Consider the following 18,277-nt stretch of genomic DNA (forward strand, 5'->3'; position numbering starts at 1 on the left):
TGCAACTTTTTCCTCCTGTAATGCACCGTTTGGCTCACTTTTGTAATGCTCCGTTTGCTTCCTCTTGCTCACGATGTATGCTTTTGTAACCTGCACATGTAACTCTTTCCTCCAGTAATGCACCGTTTGGCTCACTTTTGTAATGCTCCGTTTGCTTCCTCTTGCTCACGATTTGAATTTTTGCCTCATTTTTCTGCCGCTCACCGCTCCTAAATAAATAAATAAATAACCTACCTCATCTGCCGCTCACTGCTCCTCTCCGCCTGTCCGCCGCTCCTCACCGCCTGTCCGCCGCTCCTCACCGCTCCTCCCCGCGCCATGTCCGCCGGTCCTCCTCGCGCTCCTGGACGCCGCTCCTCCCAGCGCTCCTTACGTCGGGCACGCACGTCGCTGCCGGCGCTTCTTCCAAGGGACTACTTTTTTTCTGTAAATTTTTTTAAATAACAAATATTTATTACGTTTATATAGCCTATGTCCATCTGCACACCCTGACGATTACAACAATGTATCGGTTGTGTGGATTGGCGCTGTGGTTCCCGAGTTTACCCCCCTCAAAGGTTCAAAGTTCTTCCTTTATAATAGTAGTATAGATTTTGGGCCCTAGCTCAGCCTGTACCTAGGAAAACTTAGCAAACCTGTATATTGTTGAAAACTCGGCAACTAGGGAAATCCAGGATGGGGTGACTTGTGTGGCTTGTTACTTGAGTGAACCTGGCTTGTGTCTGTTTCTGAGGTCATTGTCAAAATTATCAACTTCGATGTATCATATTCAGTACTTCAATTGACCAATATGATTTTTTTTTAATATATTTCTGAGTTATATGGCCAATTTTCTTTGCTTTTTGGGCATCTTTCTAGCACTCTTCTAACTTTGTATGGTGCTCTATATTTCTTTCTCTGTTATTCCTTACGCTTTTACCGCTCCCCCCAATTATGCTCATTATTTTTTGGTTTCTTATGAACCGTTGTCCAGCTCATGATGTTCATCACTATCAAAGTCTACCTCCTTAATATTTCTTTCAAACAGTACATCTGTTGGATATATCTCCTTTGCTTTCAGCTTCTCTTATCTTCTGTGCTGACGATGCACATATATATTTGTGTATAGTCAGCACAGAGATAAAGAGAAGCCGATAACTTTTCTAAATGAAATTAAAGTCGCACATTCAAATTTTCAGAAAGTAGCCTGAAGTAATATTAATTTACTTAACTGTGAACACCATGACTACCCAATGTCCTGTAATATCAATAGGTTAATGTGGATTTGTACTAGTTTATCTAGTATGGTTGATGCAATTTGTGCATTTAGTATGTTTATTAGACAGACTAACTACCAATTGCTCCAGCGTCATTTTAGTGCCTTATGCATTTGAGCATTATATACACATTTCCTATAATCATATTAATACTAACTTATCAACGGTAGCTGGCTTAATTTATCTTAAGTAAGAGCCACACACATATATCTGAAATGTATCACTTTGTTTATTGATGCTAACTGTACTTGTTTGGAATCCGTTTTGATGCAAGTTAGCCTAAAGTTTAACAAGGCCAGAGTAACATCAATTTCATTTTATTAAATGTCTTGCCAGTGCCTTATTTTTTCTCTACTCTGCAGGTGTCTTATCATTGCATTCATTAACCCGTTCGCTGCTATGCCTTTCCCTCCTCTCCCCGGTGCTTAGCCTAAATTTGGCTTTTCAGGATTGTTCACTCTTAGGCCTTCCAAACTTGTTTTCACATAGGCCATCAATGCCGAATTGGTGTCCTTCTTTGTCAACATCCTGGGGATACTAATGAATAGCCAAACTACAGCTACATTTTGGTAAAATGGTAAAAAGAAACACAGCAGAAAAAATTGTCTTGTTTTTCTCTTGCAAATGGCATCAGCGGATATTTTGTGGTGCTAAAATCACCAACTTTCCAGCTTTCAGGAACAGGCAGACTTGAATATAAAAAACAACTTTTTACCAAAATATTTTCTTTCTTACACACTAGCTTACATTCGGAAGGCAGAAAGACAGAGAAATAGAATAGGTAATAACACCTGTTCTACTACTTTGTGTTCCCCTAAGTCTCTCGATACAAATGGTACCTCATTTGTGTCAATAGGGCTAGTACCCGCGACAGGAAAGGCACCAAAATGCACCATCAACATATCACATTTTTTCACTGAAAAAGTATCATTTTTTTCCAAAGTACCTAGCTGTGGATTTTGGGCCCTAGCTCAGCCAGCACCCAGGGAGACCTAGCAAACCCAAACCTGTATACTTTGAAAACTAGACACCTGTGGGAATCCAGGATGGAGTGACTTGCATGGCTCTCACCAAGTTGTTACACCCAGCATCACTTGCAAACCTCAAACTGTGACTAAAAACACACATCTTATATTTCTGTGATGGAAAGTTCTCGAATCTGTGGGTAGCCACAAACTACCTTCAACACAGCAGTGCCCTACATCTTCTGATAAAAATGATACCTCACTTGTGTGGATGGGACCTAGTGCCCACGACAGGATATGGCCCAAAATGCATCATGGAAATATCCTATTTTTCCACTCAAAACTGATCCGTTTTTTGCAAAGTGTTTTAGCTGTAGATTTTTGTCCCTAGCTCAGCCTGTACGTAGGGAAACTTAGCAAACCTGTACATTGTTGAAAACTCAACATCTAGGGAAATCCAGTATGGGCTGACTTGTGTGGCTTGTTACTTGAGTGAAACTGGCTTGTGTCTGTTTCTGAGGTTATTGTCAAAATGATCAACTTCGATGTATCATAATAAGTATTTCAATTGGCCACTATGAAGAAGTTTTAATATTTTTCTGCGTCATATGGTTTTCATAGCTTTTTGGGCATCTTTCTAGGGCTCTGCAAACTTTTTTGTATTGTGGTCTATATTTTATTATCTGTTATTTCTTACGCTTTTCTTCCTTCCTCGTATTATGATAATTATTTTTATGTTTTTTACGTACCTTAGTGTGTCCCATGATATTCTTCACTCTCAAAGTCTACCCATTGCTGGTTGAAGTTCCTCGGGTGGAGTTTCAGGTTTTTTTTTAAACACTCCATCCATTGGAGATATCTCCTTTGTTTTCAGCGTCTCTTATCATCTCTGCTGACGATGCACATATGTATTTGTGTATCGTGAGCACAGATATAAAGAGAAAACAATAACTTTTCTAAATAAAGTTAAAATCTCACATTAAAATTTTAGAAAATAGCCTGAAGTAATATTAATTTACTTAACTGTGAATACCATGACTCCCCAATGCCCTCTAATATCAATTGCTCCAGCGTCATTTTAGTGCCTTATGCAGTTGGGCGTTATATACACATTTCCTATACTCATATTAATCCTAACTCATCAACGGTAGGTGGCTTAATTTATCTTAAGTAAGAGCCACACACATATATCTGAAATGTATCACTGCGTTTATTGATGCTAACTGTACTTGCCTGGAATCCGTTTTGATGCAAGTTAGCCTAAAGTTTAACCAGGCCCAAGTAATATCAATTTCATTTTATTAAGTGTCTTGCCAGTGCCTTCTTTTTTCACTCCCCTGCAGGTGTCTTATCATTGCATTCATTAACCCTTTCGTTGCTAGGTCTTTTCCCCATCCCCCCAGTGCTCAGCCTAAATTTCGCTTTTCAGGATAGTTCACGCTTAGGCCACCAAAACTTGTTTTCACGTAGGCTATCCATGCCGAACTGGAGTCCTTCTTTGTGAACATCCTGGGGATTCTAATGGTATGCAAGATGTGGGGATTCCCCTTGAGGGGACCAAGAAAAAAGCCAAAATATATCTACATTTTGGTAAAAATTGTAAAAAAACGCAGCAGAAAAAGTGTCTGCTTTTTCTCTTGCTAATGGCATCAGTGAATATTTTTGGGTGCTAAAATCACAATCTTTCCAGCTTTCAGGAACAGACAGACTTGAATGGAAACACAGAGAAAAAGAATTGATCATAACACATGTTCTGCAATTCTGTATTTATAAAAATGGTACCTCACTCAAACATGATAGGTAAGGCAACATGGACACATCACATTTTTCCCCCGAAAATATACTGGGATTTTTTCGAAGTTCCTAGCTGTAAATTGTGGGCTCTAGCTCAGCCGACACCTAGGGAAAACCTAGAAAATGTGTCCATTTTTTAACATTTTTTAACATTAGACACCTGGGGCAAGACGATAACTTTTCTAAATGAAGTCTCACATACAAAATTTTGAAAGAAGCCTGAAGTAATTCTCATTTACTTAACTGTGAACACCGTGACTCCCTAAGGCCCTCTAATATCAATATGATGATGTAGATGTTATACTTTTGTGTCTAGTAAAGTTGATGTAATTTGTGCATTTAGTCTGTTTATTTGAAAGACTAACTAACATTTGGTCCAGAGTCATGTGCCTTATAAACATATTATAAGCTAATCATGTTAATCCATGTGCAGTGTATTGTTATGTTAACGGTTTTTGTACCGCGCACAGCTGCCCCAGCAAAGGGGCGTCCTGGCGCCAAGAAAGGTATACACAACATCACAGAATGCAACAGAATCAGGGATTTTTATTAAAAAGAAATGTTTTGATGGTACGTCTGAACTGGAGTAAGTCTTCCAGAGCTCGAATTTCACTGGGAAGAGAGTTCCACAGTTTTGCAGCTACTACTCGGAAGGAGCGGCCACCAATCCTGCTCAGCAAGAAGCCTGGGACAACAGGCAAATTCTGGCCCATCGATCTCAAGGATCGAGAAGGGACATATGGGGTCAGTAAATTCATCAGAATAGGTGGGGCCGTGCCTTTCAAAATTTTAAAAGCCAGGCAAAGCACCTTAAACTCGATCCGCCACGCAACAGGCAGCCAATGGAGCGCTTGCAATGCTCTGGAGAATGAACAACGTCTAGGCAGCCCTAATACCGCTCTTGCTGCGGCATTCTGCACTCGTTGCAGTCGCATAAGTTCCGCCTCGTTCGTACCTGCTAGCAGAGTGCTGGCATAATCTATCCTGGATAGTACAGAGGCCTGGACCACAAGCTGTCTAGTGGGGGCATCGAAAAATTTAAGCACAGGTCTGATACCCCTGATGATGCCAAAACAGGAGGCAGTCACCCTCTTAGTATGGCAGGTGAAACTGAGCGTAGGGTCCAGCCAGACCCCAAGATTTTTTATCTCCATTGCAGGAGAAGGGATCATTCCTAACTCGGGAGGCCACCAGTTGTCATTCCACCATCCAGGTTGCTTTCCGACCACCATAACCTCTGTCTTCTTCGTCTTCAATTGGAGACAGTTCTGGTTCATCCAATTGGCCACCGCACGTAACCCCTCACAAAAGTTGAGGGCTTCCACAGCTGAGTCCCCACTTAATGTGACCGCCAGCTGCGTGTCATCCGCATAGGAAACCATTGTCAGGCCCCAGCGTTTGACTACCGCAGCCAGCGGTCTCACATATAGATTAAATAGAGTGGGGCTCAAAGATGATCCCTGTGGGACCCCCAAGGTGAGCGGGTGAGAGGTGGATTTACCGGGTGGTATGGCAACCTGAAAAGATCTGTTGGAGAGGAAGGAGCGGAACCAGCACAAAGCCAACCCCCTAACCCCAGCTTCCTCTAACCGCCGCAACAGGATCTCGTGGGATACCGTATCGAACGCGGCACTTAGATCTAGTAGAAAGAGTGCCGCAGTTCGTTCGGTATCCAGCACGGAGCGCAGATGTTCTACCATGTACAACAAGGCAGTCTCGGTGCTGTGGCCTGCACGAAATCCATTTTGGGTGGGATCCAAGATGTTGGCTTTGGCGAGGTGGTCAGCCAGGATCCCATTCACGTGGGCTTCGGTGACTTTGGCAGCCCACGGCAGCAGTGGGATGGGACGATAGTTCTCGTGTTTTATTGGGTCTAGGGTAGGCTTTTTTAGGATAGGTGTAACTACCGCTTGCTTCCACTTGGTGAGCACAATCCCTGAGGCCAGTGAGAGGTTGATAAGAGCCATCAAGGGTAAGCGACATGTTGCCTGCATGTTCTTAAACTGGGCCGGTTTAAGAGGGTCTACAGGGGAGCCGGATTTAATTTTTAGGCTCAATAGATCAAAACCCTCCTCAGAAAGGGGGGCCAGCATATCCAGAGTCACATTATTGCCCATTGGACCGTCCACTGAGTCCGAATGGTGCATGATAGTTGGAAAGGTGCGATAGAATACTTGCACCTTTTGGACAAAGAAAGAGGCCAGACTTTCGCAATGAGAGTCTGTACAAATTTCCGCTGCAGAGGCCCTCTTAGTCGTAAGGTCCTTTAGGACCTTAAAGATTAGTTTAGAGGGGTTAGGGCGGTTCCGAAACTCCTGCGCATAATATGCGGCACGTGTTCGACAGACCGCTCTATGATATGCCTTAGTTAGAGTGAGGTAGCAAGTTTTAAGCGCGGGGTCATAAGCTTTCCTCCATCGCCTCTCTGCTTGCCTACAGTCTCTCTTGAGAGACGCTAAGGTCTCATCGTACCATGGGCTATGGACTTTAGTCCGGCAGTTGGAGCGTACCAGGGGAATTAGGGAATCCAAGGCCATGGCAATCCAATTGCAGAATGAGTCATACCCACAATCAACATCCGAGAAGGGAGGTAAGGGTGTCTTTCCTAGTAGAAGATAGAAGTCTTCTAGTTTTAATTTATTCCACTGGCGGGAAAGAGTGGTTTTATTCTGTGTCACAAAAAGAGGATCTGACATGGGAATGGCTGCCTTCACCAGCATATGGTCCGTCCATGTCAGCTGGACAGGTGGACATATAGTTATGTCCTCTAAGTTGGTGAAAAACGGGTCCAGTATATGCCCACCCAAATGGGTGGGGGACGACACTCTCTGTAGGAGCTGCAAGGCTTCTAAATCGGCTAGGCAGCTCTGAATCGAGGGTTGAGATGTGCAATCAAAATGCAGGTTGAGGTCACCTACCACATTAAAATTCGCACAGCCAAGAGCCTCTGTGCTAATGACGTCCGGGAGAGCGGCCCTGAAGGCAGCATCGCAGCCCGGAGGCCGATATATTAGAAGACCAGAAAGGCTGTAGCAATGAGAAAGAGAGATTCTAAAACGGGCACATTCGCAACCCGGAAATTTAAGTTCTTTCTATTCGCAGGGGAAGCGGCGTTTCACTGCCATGGCGATTCCACCCCCTCTCGAGCCGCGGTTAAGAGTAGCCACGGTATAGTAAGGGGGGAAGGCGAGGTTTAATATTGCGATGTCAGCATCCTGTAGCCAGGTCTCGGTCATGAAAAACACATCCGGGGAGTCTTAAGTACAGCCTCACCTGGTCTCCAAACGGAGCACTAGAGCGCTGATTCCGGTGGCGCGCTGTGAACCAGCACCCCCAATATGGCGGCCAAGCGCCACAAGTAGGAAATCGTAAGAGTACAAAGAACTCCGCTCTACAAGCGGTGGGGGGCACAATTAAAGTGCAAGTCTGTGGGCGTTTTATCAAGTTTAAAAACAGGGGCTAAGAAATGAATACCAACTAAAATGCACAAAAAGCGGTAAATATTAAAATAACAGAAGCGCTGCGCGCTTGCAAAGCAGGAGTCAAAGAGCGCGTTTGTAAATGCAAGGTAACCTTAATTCATCAACAGTAGGTGGCTTCACTTATCTTAAGCACAAGCCACGCATATATCTGAAATGTATCATTTTGTTTATTGATGCTAACTGTACTTGTTTGGAATCCATTTTGATGCAAGTAAGCTGAATGTTTTTCCAGGCCTGAGTAACATGAATCTCACTTCATTAAGTGTGTTCCCAGTGCCTCCTTTTTTCTCTCCTCTGCAGGTGTCTTATCATTGCATCCATTAACTGCTAAGCCTTTTTTTGTCTTTTAGGTTTAGTTCACGTTCAGGCCTCCATAACATTTTTCACATAGGCGATGTAGGAAACTGGGTTTTTGTAGCAGTAGTCCCCTCACTTCTGTGCCTGGTTTTTGATGCGACTTTGACTGCAGTGCGCTGGATCCCTGCTTACCAGGTTCCCAGTGCCAGTGTTCTTTATCTAAGATATGTACCTTTTGTTTCCTATTTGGCACAACTTCAGTGCACCTTGTAAGTCCCTAGTTGATGGTACCCCTGGTGCCTAGGGCATTGGCATTGAAGAGACACACCAAGGGCTGGAGTATGAATGTTCCCACTGTAGGGTCCCCTCACCAAGGCCCCTCACTCTTCCATTGCAGCCTGCGTGCCTTTGGTGCAGACAAAACCGTAGAGTCGACACGGCATACATCCCTGTGTGCCATGTCCACAGAGGCTGCATGGGATATGGGTAAGACAACTCTCTCGCAGGCCTTAGCCCTAATGCAGAGAGCACCATATCCTATGAGGACATATCTGCATGAGCAGATATACCCCTGTAATATCCATGTTAATTCCTGGATATTGTAAGTAAACAGGAAAGCCATAGTGAGTGCATGGGCTGGACACTCATCAAGACAAGTTCCCCAGCTCCATAATGACGCCACTGAATTCTGTGATGTTTGGTGCCAACTATCTTGTTATAATAAACTGATTCCAGTGTCAGATTTATATAATTTTGTGTGAACAGGACACCTTAGAGGGGTCCCCTGAAACTTACCAACCCACTAGTGTGCGCCTGACTAGTCCCCACCAGCCTGCCATCTCTACATATGTTTGAAGTTTAAAATATTTATACAGCGCTCTGTGGCCAAACGGCTTCCTGGCGCTAGGAGATTGAGACAGTACCAACAGAGCAAGAGACCTGGGAGCAATTAGGATGGGAAAGCGGAGGAGAACAGGTGTGTTTTAAGGGCCTTACGGAAGTGCAGGTAAATACGGATAGACCTAATGGTCAAAGGGAGACTGTTCCAGAAGCGGGGGGCAAGGATGGAAAATCTAGTGCCACCTACTCTGGATTTACAAAAACGGGGGACAGTTAAGAGTGCTTGACTAGAGGAACGGAGGTTGCGGGAGGGGAGATAGTGAGTGATCATGGAATTGATAAAGGCGGGGGGCCGTGCGAGCATGAGCCATGAATACCATGCAACCCATCTTGAAGAGAGTCCTCTGCAAGATGGGAAGCCAATGGAGGGATCTCAGTAAGGGAGTGATATGACAGAATTTGGGAAGCCTATAGATAAGGTGGGCCGCCTGGTTCTGGAGTGACTGGAGACGCCGCAACTCGTAGGCGGGATGCCCACGTAGAGGCAGTTCCCATAGTCCACCCGTGAGAGAACCATGGCCAAAACGATAATTTGCAGTGCATCAAAAGAAAAAAAGCGCGAGATCTTTCTAATGATCCTGAGGGATAAAAAACAGGATGAGACGGTAGAGCTGACCTGGGGGCGGGGGGAGACTTCCTGACTGATTTTAATTCCCAGGGTTCTAACCGAGGCAGAAGGAACCGGGGGTGGGCCAAAGGTGGAAGGCCAGAAGGCAGAGGTCCAAGGACTCGAAGAGCCGACAGTCAGGACCAACTCTGTCTTGTCCGGATTAAGTTTTAAATGATTGTAATTCATCCAGTCAGCAATAAAGTTCAATGTGGTATGGAGTTTGAGGGTCGGGTCAGAGTCATGAGAGAGGTAAAAAACTAACTGAAGGTCATCAGCGTAATTGTATACGGAGACCTTCATGTTTAACAGAGAAACAATAAGTGGGTAAATGTAAAGGTTAAAAAGGAGAGGGGAGACGGAAGAACCTTGGGGAACCCCACATGGCACAGGGCAAGGGGGGGCAGAAAAACTGGAGAGACGAACTGCCTGTGTCCGACCTTGAAGAAAAGAGGCAATCCAAGAGAAGGCAGAGCCCCAAATGCCCGCTGCCATGACACGGTTGAGAAGGATGGAGTGGCCGACCGTGTCAAAAGCAGCGGACAGATCAAGGAGCACCAAGGCTTGGGGAGCATGTTGCTTACCCCTTGAGGTGAGAGTCTTGTGCTCCTGTGGATCAGAAACAAAGCCGGCTCTTGGCAAAGGTGCTTCACACCTCCACTCTGCAGGTACAGCATGGTAAGGCGGCGAGCCCAAAGGCTTCCCGTCCTCTGTTATGCGACCACTGGCAACTCCGGCTAGTGGAGTTGCCTGGCCCCCTGTCCATGCCCCACTTTTTGGTGGCAAGAAAGGTGGGTAAAATAGTGCAAACAAGAGGTCTGTCCATTCCCAGCTGGTGTCACCTCTAAGGTGCGCTGAACTGAAATTAACCCCCTATTTCACTTCCCTCCATCTTGAATTGAGGGCAAATAGCCAACCAGGATCAGAGAAGTGCCCACCCTCCATGTGGGGGTGAACACTTAGAGAGTGTAGTCCCCCTTAAGATTGGCTACTACCTGGCACTCCCTGTGAATGCCCCTAAGAAGAGCCGGAAACCAAGAAGTCGCACAAGCAGAGAAGCCTGCAGAGAACCACTGACTTGGTCCCAGCCCTACCGGCTTGTCTGCAGCCCTCGGTGATCCTGCACCAAAAGACGACTCCTCCTCAGCCCAGCATTTTCCAAAGCCCTATAGGACTGCCTGCCTTAGATTACGATCAAGATCTCCCCAGAACAGCAGATCTGTTCAAAAGTAACCATCTTCAAGCAAAGACTCTGAGACCTGAAGAACAACAAAACTCTCCTCCTCGTTCCACCTCTGCACCCAATGCTTCCGGTCCGAGTCCAAGTGACTCATTGATCCCAGTGAGGTTCCCCAGTGCTCCAGAGCCTGAGTCCACCCTGGGTTGACCCCTTTCGGACACCTCGATATGCCAAAAGACACCCCAGCGCCCATCAGCCCCAGGCCTTGGTGAAAAAGACCAAAAGTGTCTATACATCCCGAGCATCGCAACATACCTTTACAGTTATTGGTTTCTTCCGACCGGCCTCCTGGGCTGAGCTTGCAGACCTTTTCCGAATTGGCCTTTCTCCATTGCTTAACACTGGGGACCCAACGCTGTGTTGGCACCTGGCACCAGGACGACCCTATGCCACCAGTGGTGTAGTGTTGGTGCTGCTTTGGGCCCCATCCACTGCTTTCTTCAACCACTGGAGACTGCCCCCTCAAAGTTCTGCTACATACCTGTTAGCAGTCTCTGTCCAATTGCCTCATTCTTCATGAAGTTGTATAGGGCGCCCAACATCATATTTGCACCCTGCACACGGTGACCACTCTGCCATTGGTGGTGTAGTGTTGGTGCTGATCTCAACCTTGCCCAATACTGACCTTAACTCCCACAGACTGGTCTTGTAAGTCCATGCTACCTATAACGATGCTGAATGATTTCTTCTCTCCTGGGTTAACATTGCAAAATCTGAAAATTCTATGTCGGGACCGGAGGCTCCGATTATGCTTCTCATTTCTTTACTGATGAAATCTCAGCAGCCAATCAGATAACAGTAAAAGAAATAAACTCTACGATACCCATGAACACACCCTGGGTATCACATGACAACCATAGAGAATCCCCTATAAAAGGTTGATAAGAGAATACCATATCCTCTTTCTTTGCTGCTCCTCAGCCCGTTAAGTGCTTTACCATTGCACTTACATTATTTCATGCTTTGTTTGCATTGTGTTGCTGTTCCGTTATTGCTTGCTTTGTTTGCTCTTTGCTTCGTTGTTCGCTGTGTGGCGCTTGCAGCTCATTACGCGTGTTTCATTTAGACGCTCCAGTTCTCTGATTTCCTTTCCTTTTGGGAGCATGTGTCACCTCTATGGTTTCGGTGCTTTGCGCCCACGCTTATTTATATGTTGAGGAGTGGGAGTGCGGGGCAGGTGGACGCACGTATTGTTAGCTCGTTGTCCTCTTTCTATTGCGCTCAGGCGGTCGATACAGCGCATGCCCAGCGGGCATTTTCTTTATATTTTTTGCTGGTATTACGATTTCTTTAGAGCGGGAGCAGCGCTGTTTATGCTCTTTTGCCCACTAACCTGTCACAGCATTAGTTTTCGTCCAAATGTCCCCCATTACGAGTTTGGGCAGAATAATTGTGCATAGGCATTGCCTAGAGTGGTTCTTGACAAGCTCTCCCTCCACGATTAATTTGAATTTTTTTGCAGTTACTTTGTATCTGTGTTGTTGGCTTGCCTGGGATATATCCACTCACCCTTATCTTGCCTTCTGGCAATACACTTGGTTGCAGTGTTTGCACTTCCTCCTGTGGGCATTATTTACACTTCTAGTGTTACTATGGGTCAATATTATGATGAGGAAGGTTATTACTATGATGAAGGGGCCTCTGGGTTCATGGAACAAGAGTTGGTTGTTGCACTTGATGTGGGTGTCCAACATTCTGTTAATAAAGCGCTGGTTTGCGCTATTGAGCCTTTAAAATTCCATCTGTGCTCGTATGCTTTGGAGCAGGGCTGGCTACCTAATTCTTCTGGTCGTTCTCCCTCGACCGCTGCCAAGGTTGCAAATACTCATAATTCTGACTTTGCTAAGTTAGCCAAGGCTCTCTCTAATGACCATTCCTATCTTCATTCTTCCAAAGATACTCCGGTCTCACATTCTCGCCAGACAGACGATGGGGTCACTTCTTCTGGCACGTCTTTGGACCATGAAGCTTCTCCTCCTCCTGCTAAGAAGGCTTGTAAATAGCATTTTGTTGATGCACTTGCACATCCACAGCTCCTTACTTTGGATCATACAGAAATTGTGCACCCCAATTCGTCTTCCTGGCTCCCGTCTGCGGAGGTAGCGGATTATGTCCAGTCCCATATTCGACAACCTTTTACCAAAGATGTGAGGACGCGTCTGCGTTTTGAATGTCGTCAGCCAGATCTAGCTGATAAATTGGCGGAAACCCCTGAGGTGACTTACCTCAAGAAGTACGCTAAATACCCCAAAAAGGGCATTGATAGAGCATGGCGTTCTTGTCAGGACAAGTTGTAAGACTTGTTTGGTCTCCTGACAAAAATTTTGGAGCTGGTTTTCGGGCTAAGGAGTCCGCCTCTGCCATTGACCCAGATGAGTTGATTCGGTGGGCTCAAAGAGCCATCTGTCAATTGGGTGACGCCAATTGTGCCATGTCGTGTGAATGCAGATGATCTATTCTATTGAAGTTGGACCCAAAGGTAGCGGAATTGTCCTCTTCTCAGTCTTGGCTCAGGATTTACTGTTTGGTCAACCTTTTCTTAAAGAACTGACCAAATTTGTTGCGAATTTCAGTGGTCTAGATAAAGCGGAATCCTTCCTTCGACAAGCTTTTTGCCCAGTTTTTGGACGGGCCGGACGATATAGGGGATGATCATTCGGCCGTGGTTTTAACCAGGATGCCCAGAGTGGCTGTCAGTCCCATAGTAAAGGTTATCACGACTCCGGATATAACAACAACTCCTCCTATCCCACTCGCAGAGCATGCAACAAGCTCAGGAAAGGACGTTATGGTGGAAATCAAGGAGGACATCACGATTTCTCAACTTCAGGTGAGCTTGATCGCAGCTTCAGAAGTTTTGTTGGGGGGCAGAATTCAATTTTTTCTCCCCAGTTGACAACAGATTTAGAGCGATGCATGGATGTTAGACACTGTGAAGGGTTACAAGATAGAGTTCTTCAGTTTTCCCATTCAGACTCTACCTCCATCGCCCCTAGTTTTTTCCCATCAGGATCAGGCTGTCATTTCCATGGAAATAGATTCTCTTCTGCAAAAAGGGACCCTAATTCGACCCATCCGTCATCCTCAGGGCTTCAGCAGCAACATCTTTCTGGTTCAAAAGAAAGGGGGTGGGTCCAGACTACTTCTCAACCTCAGGGACTTCAATGGCCTGGACGTTTGTCGACACTTCAAGATGGAGGGCATCCATCTTCTTCAGGACCTTCTTCAGGAAGGGGACTGGATGGTCCGTCTAGATCTGAAGGATGCGTATCTGTCAGTTCCCATTTACGGTCCTCATCGTCGGTTTCTGCAATTCCAATGGGAGGTAGTTTGGTTCGAGTACAAGGTTCTCCCTTTCAGCCTCTCGTCGCCACCTTTGTGCTTCACGAACCTTCTGAGGCCTGTTGTGGAGTTCATCGAATAATTTATTTGGACGACATGCTCATCATGGCTCGTTGCCCTCGTCTGTTAATGAATCATTTGGCGTGGTCAATAGATCTTTCACAGTCTCTCGGATTTCTAGTGAATCCACAGAAGTCAGTTTTTGTCCTGTCTCAATCGATGGAGTTCCTGGGCTTTCTGATCAATTCCCTCTGTAGCCAGCTCCTTTCCTAATCAGAAGATCAGATCTATCAAGAGGGAATTGGGATTGATTTTCCACAAACAGATTGTATCATTGAGATCCGTGACCTGGATAGTCGGCCTGATAGTTTCCTCGATCCAAGCAATATTCCTGGGTCCTCTCCACTACCGAGCACTTCAGCGACTCAAAATCTGCCATCTCCAGAAAGACCTAAAATATTCTGATCAGATTCCTCTCTCGGAGGAGGCGAGGTGGGAGATGTTGTGGTGGTTAGAACACATGGAAGCTTGGAATGGTCGAGCCCTGTTGGGAGTGTCTCCGGAAGTCGTGATAGAGTTCGATGCCAGTCGGTGGGGATGGGAAGCCCGTTCCGGTCAGGTAACTACATGGGGCCGGTGGTCCCAGGACAAATTGTCTCTCCGTATCAATTGCTGGGGCTCCTAGGAGGGTCATTTGCGATTTGTTGTCTTTCACCACACACGATGAATTGTTGCATTCTTCTTCACATGGACAATGTGTCAGCGGAACGGCATATGAGCAAATTAGGGTGGACAAAATCCAAGATTTTAGCAGAAATCGCCAAGGATTTCGGGCACTTTTTTCTTCAGTGGAAAATCACAGTGATTGCGGAGTATCTTCAGGGGTGCAACAATCTGATTGCCGAATGGAATTCTCATCATCTCAGAGATTTCAGAGATTGGAAGCTTCATCCTCGTGTATTCAGGTCTCTAAATCAACTTTGGTGTCTGTGCCAGATCGATCTATTTGCCTGTTGACTGAAAAGGCAACTTCCAATTTTTTTCAGTTGGCGCCCGGATCTGGAAGCTCTGGCCACGGACGCATTTCAGCAGGACTAGCCGTCACAACTGTGTTTTGCCTTTCCCCCATTTGGATGGTTCCCAGGGTCCTAGCACGCACAAAGCATTATCAGTTAGAATTGATTCTGATCACTCCTCTTTGGAGGGCTCAGGCTTGGTTCCGGGTTCTTCTGGAGATGCTTCGTGCAGTGCTGCTCCTTGTTCCCCAAAGCTGGAATCTGTTGCTGGACACTGTCAACAACCTGCATCCATTGAAAGAATCGGGTCAACTCCTTCTAGTTGCCTGGTGGGTTTCGGGGATCGCTAGAAAATCCCAGGCCTTTCTCGAGACTCTACGAGAATTATCAGAGATGCTTGGTCTCCCAACCCATACAAACGTTATTCTACAGCCTGGAAACAATGGTGTAATTGGTGCGATCAATGGGAGGTGGATCCCGGTACAGTGGATGTCTCTGTGATTGTGAATTTTCTTGCATCCCTTGCTTCTTCCGGTCTTGCCTATAGAACAGTTAATAATGTTGGATCTGCCATTTCTGCAGGCCATATTACAGTTAATGACAAACCTGCTGGTGAGCATCCCTTAGTCTGCACGCTACTCAGGGGTATCAGGTTGGTAAAATCTCCTTGCCCTAAATACGTTGAATTATGGGATGTTTCTACTGTTTTACGATTCTTGGAGGCTGGGCCCTCCAATAAATATCTATCACACAAACAACTTTCTGCAAAATTAACCTTGTTATTATGTTTGGTTTCTTGTAAGCGCGTTTCTGATGTCTGTGCGCTGGATCTTGCAGGTCGTAGATTTTCACCAGAAGGTGTCGCTTTTGCTATCTCCAGACGCATTAAGTGTAATACTGCCTATATTACTTATACGAGTTTTCCTAATAATCCTAAACTTTGTGTGGTGCAATTTGTTAAGGATTATGAGGTAAATACTGCTGAATTTTCAACGGATAAGAGGGGTCAGTTGTTGATTGCTCTGCAAAAACTTTTTTGGCCAGTGACCCCGGCTACATTATCAAGATGCACAAAAACGAAATGGAAGGTGCACACAATTAGAGTCAATAGAAAATGGTGTATTAAAGTATCTTCTTCTTTATTTAATAGTATTCATCAGAAATTAGGCACAGCCAACGCGTTTCGTTCCATTTGCCTTTTAGGAACTTTGTCAGAGCTGTAAAAAGTTACAAACATATATATACATAAATATACATTTAAAATGACACATATAAACAGAAAAATAATCACAATAGACTAAATACAACTGGCCCAAATACACAGACTAACAGAACTTACTATTTACAAAACACTAGAGACAATATCAAACGGCAAAATTACAGATTTTAAAATACAGCAGCTCCACTAACTGTATAAAGTTTATAAAAAAGTGTTTAAAGCACTTATGTGAAGAGACCTTTATACAGAATTATTTACAAACATTTTCAGCAAGGGAGGGCTGAAGTGGATTGTTGTTAACAGCAATAAAGTCTCTGTTCATGAAAGACAAGTTTAGTAAGTAATCTTTAGAAAAGGGATATGCTTTTTGGAGAAAGGAAGATCACCTTACCAAGTTTACTTGTTTAGGATTCATCTAAAGGTATTAGTGTGATTCACAGTTTGTAAATCAGAACACAATGGCTTTTACGTAATTCAACGTTTGTAAATCAGAACTCAGTGGCTATTGCGTATCAAAAACGATCGGTTTGGATGGCATAGATGGCGCAAAGAAATCTCAACTATTCAGTAAGTGTTGTAAACTTACCGAGTTAGTGTAGTTAGAGCTGTCACCAACTTACCGAATGGGAGGGCAATCTTGAACATGCATCTAAAATTATGATGCAGATACTAATAAAGCATGCACGGGAGAAAGGAGACAAGTTACGGGACGATATTTGAAGCTCTCATGTTAGAAATTAATGGGATGGAACAGAAAGACCTAATTGAAAAAAACTTTGATATTCTGAAAAAGGTTATTAGTGAACATCAGGTATACCTAAAAGAGAAAAAATTAAGAAAGATACGCAGAGATGATAGGGATTACCAAGATGGACTAATATATACATTTGCCAAGAAATTTGACAACTCACAGGGCAATGATGACAAGAAAAGACAACGCGAAGAAAGGGCTGATAATGACGATGTGAGATCAGGAAGCAGTATAACTTCTGCATCTTCATGTAGCACAGCTTCCAATACAACACGGGATATCCCTTTAGCCGAGGGGGCCACTTCTTTTCAGAAGGAGTTGGCCAATTTACGTATCAGCAACAGGCTTCAGCAGAAGAGGGACGTAGCAAACCCCCAAAGAGACCAGGTAAAACAAGGAGGGGCGGCAGGAGGGGCAAGGGCAGGTACAGGAAAGAACCAGGTGAACTACACCACAAACAAACCCAATACTGGAACCAGACCAAAACAGTAAATGCTACCTGTACTGATATGTCTACCGATGATACTGACTGTAATTTGGACCTGAAGGTTATCAATCTGTCTAATAAAATAGTAAACAATGATGAAATCTCAGTGTTAAGTAAAGGCCTCAATTTCTGTCCCACTCAGGGTGGGGACCTGACTGATGTACATGTGGATCTGTATAAATTTACCAGAATACTTAAGCTTAGAGATTTTTTCTCTCGTCAGATGCCTAAGACAAATGTTAATATGGGAGGCGAAGGGGCAGGTTCACATACAGTTTCTGACATCAGAAATATACAGCTTTTACTTAACCTTGATGATGAGGAGACATACGACATGGCATCCATAATGAATGAACTAGGTATTCAACAGGATCTCAACACGGATAGCAATCTCAAACCTAGATCCAAATTTATCCCCTCCTATAACTATCATCCCAGTATTGATATTTTTCAGGAGCAAGTCATGAATGATCTATACAAACTAGAAACTAATGAGAAACGGTATTTCCCTTCCAATCATAATATCCCTGCTAGAGAAAGACTTGCCCTAAAAGGATTGAGTACAGATAATACAATTGTCATCAAAGAAGCCGACAAGGGCGGAAACGTGGTGGTGATGAACCACCATGATTATATGTCCGAAATCCAGAGACAATTAGACGATACCACCTGTTACCAACGCATTCCTGGTAATCCTGTAAATCGAATTGGCTGCATGATTACAGCTAAACTCACTGAATGGCGTGAAATTTGCCTGATAAATGAGAATGAATTTAGATATCTAAAGGTTGATAAACCCAGATATCCATGCATATACATCTTACCAAAGATTCACAAGGGGGGCATCTTTCCACCAGGACGCCCTATAATCTCTGGAATTGGCTCAGTAACTGAAAAACTTTCTGAATTTGTCGACTTGAA

This window comes from Lissotriton vulgaris, chromosome 1_2 (assembly GCF_964263255.1).
Source record: "Lissotriton vulgaris chromosome 1_2, aLisVul1.2, whole genome shotgun sequence".
Classification (NCBI taxonomy): Eukaryota; Metazoa; Chordata; class Amphibia; order Caudata; family Salamandridae; genus Lissotriton; species Lissotriton vulgaris.